Source organism: Aedes albopictus, chromosome 3 (assembly GCF_035046485.1).
Source record: "Aedes albopictus strain Foshan chromosome 3, AalbF5, whole genome shotgun sequence".
Lineage (NCBI taxonomy): Eukaryota > Metazoa > Arthropoda > Insecta > Diptera > Culicidae > Aedes > Aedes albopictus.
Window position 1 is genome coordinate 431,333,529 of NC_085138.1, and position 12,469 is coordinate 431,345,997.

General features: G+C 50.6%; 1 long non-coding RNA gene across 1 annotated transcript; it reads left to right on the plus strand.

Annotated features, from left to right (window-relative positions):
* Positions 1-382: 382 nt before the first annotated feature.
* On the plus strand, positions 383-1,920 carry LOC134292081 (uncharacterized). Its single transcript, XR_009999446.1, has 3 exons — positions 383-1,002; positions 1,079-1,284; positions 1,347-1,920. It is a non-coding gene; the product is annotated as an uncharacterized LOC134292081 (long non-coding RNA).
* Positions 1,921-12,469: the final 10,549 nt, after the last annotated feature.

Consider the following 12,469-nt stretch of genomic DNA (forward strand, 5'->3'; position numbering starts at 1 on the left):
CACGTACACAGAAGCAACATTCGCATGTACCGATACCATACTAATAAAACTTCCAGCCAACGATGCTTCGCGATAAGCTGTCGAAAAGCATCGAAAGCGATGAAAAGAGATGCTTGGTTAGGCTGTGACCATAGTGGGTAAGGTGAGATGCGATCGGATGCGATAAGTTATGAGATGAGAAGAGGGAAGTTTGATAGGCCATAGTGCATGAGGTTTTCAATGAGGGTGCGCATGTTGTTTTCACATCCTTTTTCGCCTATTTCGTGCGCATCAACGACTCGCGTGATTTGATCGATGAAGTCACTTGTATGTTGAAGCGCTTCTTTGGATGTGGGTAGTGAAATGATCGTTTCATCTGTAAGAGCGGAAAGATAAAATGCACCTTGTTACGTTTAGTTTTGTTAGTCATTAAAAACGCAAAACGCATTAGCCAAAACTGAACACTGTTAAATTGTAATAAAAATAACATCAAGCCGTAAGTCGCAATTTGTGAACCCCTGCGCTGCACAAGCAGTCAACAAGAAGGAAACTTTTGCATCTGTCCACCACATACGGACGGCGTACACAAACACACCGTTTGCCTTCCGTATTCGAAGCAATGATAAATCATCATTGATCATTGATCAGCGCAAAGCCGCTAACAGCGGCAACGTGGACACTACCACCAACAACACCCAGATCACGAGGAGAGGCGCCGAACATTAGCTCACCACCGAAGTGGGATGCGAGCGACAAATCATCGACACGCGAACAAGCCAGCTATTACACAATCAAGCCGATCAGAGCAGCAAGGCAGCTTGCTGGCTTGGGCAAATCAGTTCGTGCCGTATCAGTCCCCAAGTGCAGTCGTGTGATCGCGTCGCTCCGGCAGAAATTAACCGCAGTTAGAGTGAAAATTAACAGATTTCGGACCGCTAATTACTCGGCTGGAAGACGCGGGTCTACCATCTGCACCGGTCGAGCTTAAGGGCTTGGCGGATTGCGTGGGCAAGCTAATAGCAGGTGAGCGTAAATTCTTTTGAGTGACACCGCGAATGTGAACAATTGATGAGCATCCATTTTGTTTGCCGCATTCTAGGCAGGGACGCCAGCGCTCACACACACACGCGCTGGGTGTGGGAAGCCGCGTGGCGAGAAAAGCGGTAGCGAACTAGATCTTTGGAGGCCAATCCGGGCCGGAATCGACGCTCAAGCCGCGTGAGTCAGCACTCTCGAATTGAAAGCCGAAACTGTCGCTCTTACCGAGGCAAAATCATCCGCGCAGAAGGATAATCAAGAAAACAGGTGAGCCACATTCTACAGGACTGGGTAGACTCTTATGACAGTAATTCCCTTCTTTGCGACAGACGTCGTTCGTCGACGCCGCGACTTTTCCGCTACGGAGAGCGAACTGCCAGTCCACCTGGAGGTGATCGGAGCTAGAATCCGGCGAGAAAGAAAGGAGCCCCTTAATAGGGTAAGATGCCGTAAAACGATCTGCAAGAACGCGACAGTGACGACCCAATGTCCGCAGGGCTTCTTTTTTATATTGCAGTTCAGATTGAGGCAACGTTCGCGGGCTAGGAGTTAGCGAATCGCGCTCTTCCGTACAATACGCGTGCGCGGCGACAGATCACGCTGGCCATCGTCCGTCGGTGGGTCACGGCAGAGAAGAGCGGAGACAAGATCCGTGACATTCGGTCTGGTTTTGAGGAACCGATCCAGTGGGAGGAGTTGTAACGATCAGCGGGACTGAACCCCATGCGGGCCGGACCAGCATGCAGCCAACGACAAGGGGCGCCCCGAGCGACCGATGGACATCCGGTCAGCATGGTCCCATGGTTCACACCGAGCGCTGGCATTGATGGTAACCGTGAGTTTTGACAAATGTACCTTAGATCTTAAGTGAGCAAACTTTAGGAGCTAGGAAGATAGACTAGGCAAGATGATGATCAATACAGCAATGTTCTAAGCTTGATATTTGTGTTTAGATTTTTGTGGTGCTTTAGCCCTCAGTGTTTGTGGTCCGAATTCCATTTCGCTTATGGTAGCTTTGCTCTACCGGGTCGGGAACTTGCAACACTGGCGCCCAACTGAAAATCCACATATAGATACTACCGTTTAGCGATTTCTTTTGGTTTGTGATCTTAAGTTTTGATTTGGTTTTGTGCAATTTCGATTATCTGGCCTACGATTATCGAAACAATTTTAGCCCTTACGCATATAAGATTCAACATAAGACATGGACTACACACACTTAACAGATGAGGAGGTGACGTATGAGTTGGCTCTGCGTCACGTGGTAAATTTAGGGCCTACCACCCACAGAGGAAAGGTCCTCCGTCTGAAGGCACTCATGCAAGAGGAAGCCTTAAGAGATAACCAGCCTACTAGCTCAGCCCATGTAATGAGTCCACAGTCCAACATTGAACACTGTGAAACTCAAATACAACAGCTGCACATTAGCACTGAAGCGGCCATTCGAACAGCCGATAGGGCTGCAATCAGTCAAAGCCGAACGCGTCTTACCCACTATCGCGACAGATTACGGTTGATCCACCCCCCGGTCGAACTGAGAGATCTGCATGGGATGTTAACCATGCACGTGACTGTATTACTCAACAAAGTGAATGGTACTAGTGTAGTGAGTTGTGTGCAACGAGGTGAGAATGAGGTGAACCACACAAGTTCAACGGGTGCCATAAGAAGAAGCAACAACGAAGAGGAAGGAGCAGTCGGTGGAACGGCGGATGCCACGATTCCAGTGGGCAACCATTCAAATCAGGAATCCACACCACCGCCAGCCTCACAGCCGCCTTCGATGACGTCATTTTCCGGCGGACAAGGACGAGGATTGCTATTTTCTAGCTCATTCCGAGCGCGAGACAACGAAGACGCAGGGGAAACACAGCCTAGACAACGGAACACCTCACCACCGCCTCCCTACCTTCCACGGGAGCGAGAAACATGGAACCGGACAGCTCGAGAATCACAATCACGAGAAGTTCACGAGCTGCAATCGAGAATAGTGGAGATGCAGGAAAGAGAGCAGCGGATGTACGAAGAATACTGCCGAATGCGGGACGATCTGGAGCGGCTAGTGCGTCGAGAACGACCAGCGCCGGAACGAGTGGATGATCGACGGATTCAGAAGGCCGTGCACAACTGGCCTTTCAAGTTTCGCGGCGAAAAGGACACGACGTCACTCAACGTGTTCCTAGATCGCGTGGAGACGTTCGCGAGATCGGAAGGCATGAGTGATGCCACACTTCTGAGTTCCATCAAGCATCTACTGCAGGAGGACGCCATCGACTGGTACTCACGAGCAACGTTGCAAAACCAGTTGCAGACCTGGGACCAGTTCAAGCGGGAGATCAGAAGGGAATTCCTGCCCAGCGGATACTCCCAAATTCTGCGTCTGGAAGCCAGCTTTCGATTTCAAGGAAGGGAGGAATCCTTTGCGAAGTTCTACCGAGACATCTCAGCGCTCTTCCGCTTCGTCGATCCACCCATTCCAGACGACGAAAAGTTCTTCCTGGTGAAGAAAAACATGAACGAGAACTACGCAGCCATCGTAACAGCAGCGAGGCCCCGTTCACTGGAAGAAATGGTGGAAGTCTGTACCGGATACGACGAGACGAGGATGCTTCTGAACAGGCAACGCAGGATACCCATTCCGCACAGCGCGCTTCTGGAACCGAACTTCGCTACGCCAGTAGTAACCAGCAGACCACCACCGATACAGCATCACCAACAGCCACAGCGGTTCAACAGAGTTCACGCCGTGGAGGTAGAAGAAGGCGCATTCGAGCTCGAAGCAGTGGAGGAAGGACCAGAAGACAATTGGCAGCACAACATCGACGAACTGCAGGAGCAAGTCAACGCGTTGAAGTTGAACCTTGAGCGGAGATCTGCGAGACCAAGCTTGGCCGCACGTGACGAAAGGCAGCCAAGGCCAACGGATAGATACAACCGGACAGAGGCTGACATCCTGCGAGCAGTGCGGCAGTACACAAGAGAGGCGCAAACTCCGGCACAACAGCAGCGACCGCAAACTGTATCGTACCAAACTCGGCTACCACAACAACAGCAAGAACAGCCGCAAAGAGCACAGGGCTGGCATGCACGACAGTGGATGCCAAGCTCGGATCAGAGCGACAATAACCGAGGAAGCCAACGTATGCTGCCAGAATCAGCCAGGCAACGGGAAGATCGCCAAATACAACAGGAAGGAGCTCCGAACGGCCAACGAATAGCAATGCTTTGCTGGAACTGCGACGAGGAGGGTCACAGATTCATGGACTGTCCGAAGCCGCAAGCCATCCTATTCTGCTACCGTTGTGGAAGGAAGGGCTACTCGCTGCGCAGTTGCTTCACGTGCCGCATGGACGCGGTAAACTACCAAGCGGAGAACCAGCAGTAGAGGGGAGCAGCTCTCCGCAAAATCTCGGAGACCCCTCCGATATCCCGGAATTTCAAAACCTCAACTCGATCATTATCAACCCCGGAAGTGACAATCGACCGCACGCCGTTATATCAGTGCTGGGAAAGGAGTTGACAGCTTTGCTGGACAGTGGAGCGAACTGCTCTCTGCTAGGAGGAAGAAGAGTCGAACTGGCAGAGGAATGTGGATTGCAGAAAGGAACCGTCAGCGGTGGAATAAGAACGGCGGACGGCACAAAACACAACATCTCGCATTTCGTCTATCTCCCAATTGTGTACAACAACCGCAACGAAGTTCTTCCAGTGCTGTTGGTGCCTTCGATTCCAGACTGCATCATCCTGGGAATGAACTTCTGGGACAAATTCGGTGTAAAAGCGGTGTGTTGCACACTCGAAGCGAAGCAGGAAGATCAGATCAGCGAAGAACAGGAAATGAAGCAGCTCAGTCCGGAACAGCAGAGGCGCCTAGAGCAGGCGATTCAGAAGTTTCCGAAAGCGGTAGATGGAAGATTAGGACGCACGAAGCTGTACGAGCATCGAATCGACGTAGGGAATGCACCGCCCCGCAAACAACGGCATTACCCCATGTCGCCGTACGTTCTGCAGGAGGTCAACAGAGAGATCGACCGGATGATTGCGCTGGACGTTATCGAGGAGGCGCAGTTCTCGCCATGGAACAACCCGCTGGTCGCCGTCAAGAAGAAGACTGGGCAGTATCGCGTCTGCTTGGACGCGCGTCACCTCAACTCCGTCATGGTGAACGAGGGATATCCGATTCCCCAGATAGCAGCGATCACCAACAACCTCCGAAGTAGCAAATACATCTCTTCGATCGATCTCAAGGATGCCTTCTGGCAGCTACCACTCCATCCAGGTTCGAGACAACTGACAGCCTTCACCGTTCCATCCAGAGGCCACTTCCAATTCAAAGTGGTGCCTTTCGGGCTGTGTACGGCAAGCCAAGCCCTAGCGCGACTTATGACCCACCTATTCGCCGATCTAGAACCGCTGGTATTCCATTACCTGGACGACATCATCATCTGCTCCGAAACGTTTGAAGAGCATATCGCTCTGCTCGAAGAAGTAGCCCGCAGGCTACGCCAAGCAAATCTCACGATTTCATCGGAGAAGTCCAAGTTCTGCCGGAAAAGCATGAAGTACCTCGGTTACGTAATCGACGAGCAAGGTTGGCGTGTAGACGAAGAGAAGATCCAGGCGATTGTACAGTTCCCGACTCCAACAACACGCAAAGAAGTGCAGCGATTTCTCGGTGTTTGCAACTGGTACCGACGCTTCATCGCCGGTTTCTCGCAGCTAGCAGCTCCGCTAACAAACTTGACGTCAGGCAAGACCAAGTTCCGTTGGAATCCGATAGCTGAAGAAGCGTTCCTCAAGCTAAAAGCAGCTCTGGTTTCGGCACCGGTACTGGCGATGCCGGACTACAGCAAACCGTTCGCCATAGCGTGCGATGCCAGCGACACAGCAATCGGAGCAGTGCTAACGCAGGAGATCAACGGTGAGGAACATCCCATCAGCTACTTCTCGCAGAAGTTGTCAGCATCGGAGAGGAAGTACTCGGTCACGGAGCGGGAGTGCCTCGCAGTGATCCGAGCGATCGAGAAGTTTAGAGGCTACGTGGAAGGAATCCGATTCATTGTCCACTGTGACCATGCAGCTCTCAGCTACCTGAAGTCGATGAAGAACCCGACGGCTTTGATGAGCCGGTGGCTGTTGCGTCTGAACGCGTTTGATTTCGAGATCCGGTACAGGAAGGGTTCCATCAACGTTGTTACAGATGCTCTCTCGAGGACGGTGGCAGAAGCAGTCTTCACGGTAGACCAAGTCCTGGATCCGTGGTACAGGAAGCTGGTGGACAGAGTAAAGAGCGAAGGAGATAAGTTTCCGGACTTCCGCATAGCAAACGACACGCTATTCAAGAACTGCCGTTGCAAGGACGAAGTGGGAGCAGTTTACCACAAGTGGAAGCAAGTCGTTCCGAAAGAAGAGAGGTTCCAGCTAATCCGAAGATTCCACGACGAACCGGCAGCAGCGCATCTTGGTTTCTACAAGACCTGGCACAAGCTACAAGCCCACTACTACTGGCCACAGATGCAACAGGAGATTCACGATTACGTCATGAACTGTGCGACCTGCAAAGCGTGCAAGGCACCGGGGAAAAGAATGATGCCGCAAATGGGAAACCCGAAGCCGGCAAAGACTCCTTGGGAGATGATATCGGTAGACTTTGTCGGTCCGCTCACACGTTCCAAGCGAGGAAACACAGTGCTGTTGGTAGTAGTCGACTGGGTCAGCAAATACGTAATTGTCAAGCCGATGCGCGCAGCAGATTCGCAGAAAATGGTGGAGTTCCTGGAAGAAGAAGTTTGCCTGAAGTTCTCTCGGCCACGGCTGATACTGTCCGATAACGGGAAGCAGTTCGAATCGATGGTGTTCAAGTCCTGGCTAGCGAAACACAAGATCGGCCACATGAAGACAGCGTTCTACTGTCCGCAGGTCAATAACGCCGAACGCGTCAACCGCGTCGTAGTAACCTGCATCCGGGCTCTGTTGGACGGCGATCATCGAGAGTGGGATGAAAAGCTACCGGCGATCTCGGCGGCGATTAACGCTGCTCGGCACGAAGCGACGGGCGTCAGTCCGCACGAAGCCAACTTCGGACGGAATTTGTTGTTACACACGGATCTGTACATGCAGCAGGAACTCAACACGCCAGAAGACCCAAAGGTAGCGCAGGACCGGCGACTCTCGGCGATTCGTCGAATCCAGAAGCTAATCATCGAGCGGATCAAGAACAGCCACCAGCGGGCGAAGCAGCGATACAGCCTTCGCACAAGATCTGTAGCGTTTAAAGTCGGAGACCTGGTTTGGCGGCGATCGTTTGTACTCTCCTCGAAGGCGGACCAAATCAACAGCAAGCTTGAGCCGAAATTCGTTCCGGCCATCGTCAAGGAGATCATCGGGACGAACCTGTACGTGCTAGAGGATGTTCTGAGCGGCAAGAAGGGAAGGTTCCACGCGAAGGACATCAAGGCGGACTAAACGAACATGTGCAAGCTATGCAAACAGGCGGTGCCTGTGAACGACGAAGCGAACGCTGAAGAAAACACCAGAAATGGGCATCATTACAGCGAACAGGAGGGCAGACAAGTTCCAACCGGATTCTGAACTTCCGAACAGCGATTTGACGACTACATCTACTGGAATCTTCGTTCCCAGCAGCGAGATTCTGGGCTGTTCAAGCTATGTACACAGGCGGTGCCTGTCAACCACAAAGCAGTCAAGCTAGCCGAAACACCAATCATTGGGAGATTTGACCACGAGAGCTGAGGGTGAGAAGCCGTCGCAATACTGCTCCACCGCAGCAACACCGATTGTGAGTCGACAGCAAGGATTTCCGTACAGCCGTACGAGGTTCCACAATGTTAAAGCTATGTCCGCAGGCAATGCCTGTCAACCATGAGTACCATGCTCCAAAAACACGTAACAAACGGGAAAATGGTAAAAAGTCAGGTGTGATGAGCAATAACTTCTTTACGACTACCTCTCCACCTCGACAAATCAGCCAGCTTTGTGGTAGACCACGATTTTCGCCAGGAACAATGAACGATTTGCGATTACATCACCCGATCCGTCAGAAGGCCGAACAGTAGCAAGTGGAGAATCAACATGCGGTACCCAAACACTTCCATCGCGCCAGGAGGTGTACCGTGAGCCGTTCGCCAAGCGAGAGAAATGGCACCCTGTGATTCTGGAAACGGGACGCAGGTTTCTCGTCAAGGCACCAGATGTATTCTCTGATAGGAGGAGTGGAGACCCGGAGATCGACGACCAAACATCGGTTCGGCGCGGAGTCGAAGCGTACGGCCACTATCAGGCGCAGGGAGACAGCAACTGGAGAGCTTTGGGAGAGCAGGAGGATGTAGCAAGAAGCCTACAGCGGGCGCGGGAAATTGGAACCCTGAAAGCGATGCGAGTAAGGAGGCTCCAAATACCAGGACGAAGACACGCCAAACACCAGGACGAATCGACAGCCTACTGAAGGCGAGGGAGACTGGGACCCTGAAAACAGCAGTGAGTAGGGAGGCTCCAGATACCATGTCAAAGAGCGCCGCAACCGTCAGCCTACAGCGGGCAAGGGAGATTGGAACCCCGAAAACCATTGTTGAGTAGGGAGGCTCCAAATACCAGAACACAAAGCACAGCAAGCACCAGCCTACAGCGGGCAAGGGAGATTGGGACCCTGAAAACAGCAGTGAGTAGGGAGGCTCCAAATACCAGGACGAAGAATGCGGAAACGAACAGCCTACAGCGGGCGAGGGAGATTGGGACCCTGAAAACAGCAGTGAGTAGGGAGGCTCCAAATACCACCACGAAGAGCGCAGCATATAGCCTACAGCGGGCGAGGGAGACTGGGACCCTGAAAACCGTCGTGAGTAGGGAGGCTCCAGATACCAAACGATCCAGACAACGAGTGAAGCGCAACAACACCCCGAGGAACCCTCACACCGAAACACACCGAATGGTCATGCCGTTAGCCGATCGAGACAAATCGAGCCAATCATCAAGAATTCGACCGTCCTCACTACACAGAGCTATGAGTGGCACCACTACGAAGGAACAAAATACGATCTCGGCAATCCAAGCACATCCACGACTGGATGGTGCACACGAACCCTCAAGTGTTTCCAGTCAATTCGAATGCGTGGCCAAGGGTTAAAGATCTAGGGGTCGTCATGAAATCTTCATCCCAAAAGTAACGCGACCAGGGGCGCGGTAAAACCCTATTTCCCGGGCTCATGACGATTTAGATTAGTAAATTTTTCTTTTCTCAGAATATGCACAAACCAGAACAAACCAATTTTGTCCTTGTAGATAGTCTGTAAATATAGCTTCTTAATGTTTTGTGTGCGATTAAGTCTATTTTAGTCAATATAATAGGCTAGAATCCGATTTGAATGTTTTGCCGTAGGATTCGTGGAAGCTGGACAAGGACATTGGTCAGAGACGATTTGAGAGGTCGAAGATTTTGCCAGGCGCAGCTGGCGTGAAGTTTAGTTTGCATTAGGATTATGCAGTTTGGAGGATAGAGAAGATTTGGCAAGCGACCAAGGCTTGCGTATGAGTTTGGTTTTAGTTGAGGAAAAGATGTAACTTGAGGTCTGCTCAAGAGTTAGGTTGACCGACTTGTCTCTGACCATCATCCTAGAAGGATGACTGAAGATTTTGTGAATTTTTCATAAATCGTTTGATCACCGATTTATGAAAAATTCTTCCGCTACGGTAGAGTTGTGTTACGTTTAGTTTTGTTAGTCATTAAAAACGCAAAACGCATTAGCCAAAACTGAACACTGTTAAATTGTAATAAAAATAACATCAAGCCGTAAGTCGCAATTTGTGAACCCCTGCGCTGCACAAGCAGTCAACAAGAAGGAAACTTTTGCATGTGTCCACCACATACGGACGGCGTACACAAACACACCGTTTGCCTTCCGTATTCGAAGCAATGATAAATCATCATTGATCATTGATCAGCGCAAAGCCGCTAACAGCGGCAACGTGGACACTACCACCAACAACACCCAGATCACGAGGAGAGGCGCCGAACATTAGCTCACCACCGAAGTGGGATGCGAGCGACAAATCATCGACACGCGAACAAGCCAGCTATTACACAATCAAGCCGATCAGAGCAGCAAGGCAGCTTGCTGGCTTGGGCAAATCAGTTCGTGCCGTATCAGTCCCCAAGTGCAGTCGTGTGATCGCGTCGCTCCGGCAGAAATTAACCGCAGTTAGAGTGAAAATTAACAGATTTCGGACCGCTAATTACTCGGCTGGAAGACGCGGGTCTACCATCTGCACCGGTCGAGCTTAAGGGCTTGGCGGATTGCGTGGGCAAGCTAATAGCAGGTGAGCGTAAATTCTTTTGAGTGACACCGCGAATGTGAACAATTGATGAGCATCCATTTTGTTTGCCGCATTCTAGGCAGGGACGCCAGCGCTCACACACACACGCGCTGGGTGTGGGAAGCCGCGTGGCGAGAAAAGCGGTAGCGAACTAGATCTTTGGAGGCCAATCCGGGCCGGAATCGACGCTCAAGCCGCGTGAGTCAGCACTCTCGAATTGAAAGCCGAAACTGTCGCTCTTACCGAGGCAAAATCATCCGCGCAGAAGGATAATCAAGAAAACAGGTGAGCCACATTCTACAGGACTGGGTAGACTCTTATTCTTTTTTTTATTCTTAATCACTTAACCTAATTTACAGCTCTATTGTCCACTGGGGCACTACGTGAGCAATTTCAATTGACAGCTGCACTTACATTTTGTACAGCGCCTAGATTCTATTCTACTTTATCGAACTGGTTGCCTTCTGCTGCTTTCACTTTTTCTGCTTTATACCTAGTAGAATGATGAGCACAAGGATGATGATGGATGGCCATTGTTCCTTTCCAGTCTGATTGGGGGTCCATTATGAGTAGCAGTTCGCCGATGTCCAGGTATCCGGGTCCGTTTGAGCCATGGGGCTCAGAAGAGGGTCAATGTCAGTTGCTCTCGGGGAAAAGCAACTGACGAAAAATTGCAAGTGCCGGGGCTGGGAATCAAACCCATGACCATCCGCATATGAAGCGAACGTGTGACCAACTACGCCACGGGCCCCGGCAGGGGTAGACTCTTATGACAGTAATTCCCTTCTTTGCGACAGACGTCGTTCGTCGACGCCGCGACTTTTCCGCTACGGAGAGCGAACTGCCAGTCCACCTGGAGGTGATCGGAGCTAGAATCCGGCGAGAAAGAAAGGAGCCCCTTAATAGGGTAAGATGCCGTAAAACGATCTGCAAGAACGCGACAGTGACGACCCAATGTCCGCAGGGCTTCTTTTTTATATTGCAGTTCAGATTGAGGCAACGTTCGCGGGCTAGGAGTTAGCGAATCGCGCTCTTCCGTACAACACGCGTGCGCGGCGACAGATCACGCTGGCCATCGTCCGTCGGTGGGTCACGGCAGAGAAGAGCGGAGACAAGATCCGTGACATTCGGTCTGGTTTTGAGGAACCGATCCAGTGGGAGGAGTTGTAACGATCAGCGGGACTGAACCCCATGCGGGCCGGACCAGCATGCAGCCAACGACAAGGGGCGCCCCGAGCGACCGATGGACATCCGGTCAGCATGGTCCCATGGTTCACACCGAGCGCTGGCATTGATGGTAACCGTGAGTTTTGACAAATGTACCTTAGATCTTAAGTGAGCAAACTTTAGGAGCTAGGAAGATAGACTAGGCAAGATGATGATCAATACAGCAATGTTCTAAGCTTGATATTTGTGTTTAGATTTTTGTGGTGCTTTAGCCCTCAGTGTTTGTGGTCCGAATTCCATTTCGCTTATGGTAGCTTTGCTCTACCGGGTCGGGAACTTGCAACAACCTGATTTTTGTTTTGCGCGGGCCGTTTTCTTTTGCTATAACTTAGTCAGTTTTGATCCTGTTGCAATAGCAAAAACCGACCAGTTCGAAAAACAAATCTGGTGTAACTGTACAAGATTGAGATTATTGAATTAATTATTTGATAAAAGAATGTATAAAATGTAATTATATCCGCGTGATAATATTACCCTGTATTTTCTCCTAAGAAAAAAAAATCCTAAGATTTTTTTTCCAGAGTGCCTTCTGGGATTTCTACAGGAGTTATTGCTGATATTTCTCATTGAATTCTTTTCTTGCATATTTTCAGAGCCAGGCTGTTTCTTGTAGTTATACCGGATTTCTTATAGTTATCCACCTGAGAGTTTTTACAGATATTCTGTGCATTATTCCCAAAATTCTTCCCGGAATCTTTACCAGAAATTGTCCCGAGATTCTGGATATTCCTTCAGGAATTTCTCCCAAAGTAATTGCAGGGATTCTTCTACGAGTTTTCCTCAGAATGTCTCCTGAAATAACTTACGAAATACCTTATAGGAAATTCATGGAGAAATATTCGAGGGAATTCAAATAAAATCTTGCGAGAAACTCCGCAAAGTGTTATTGAAGAAA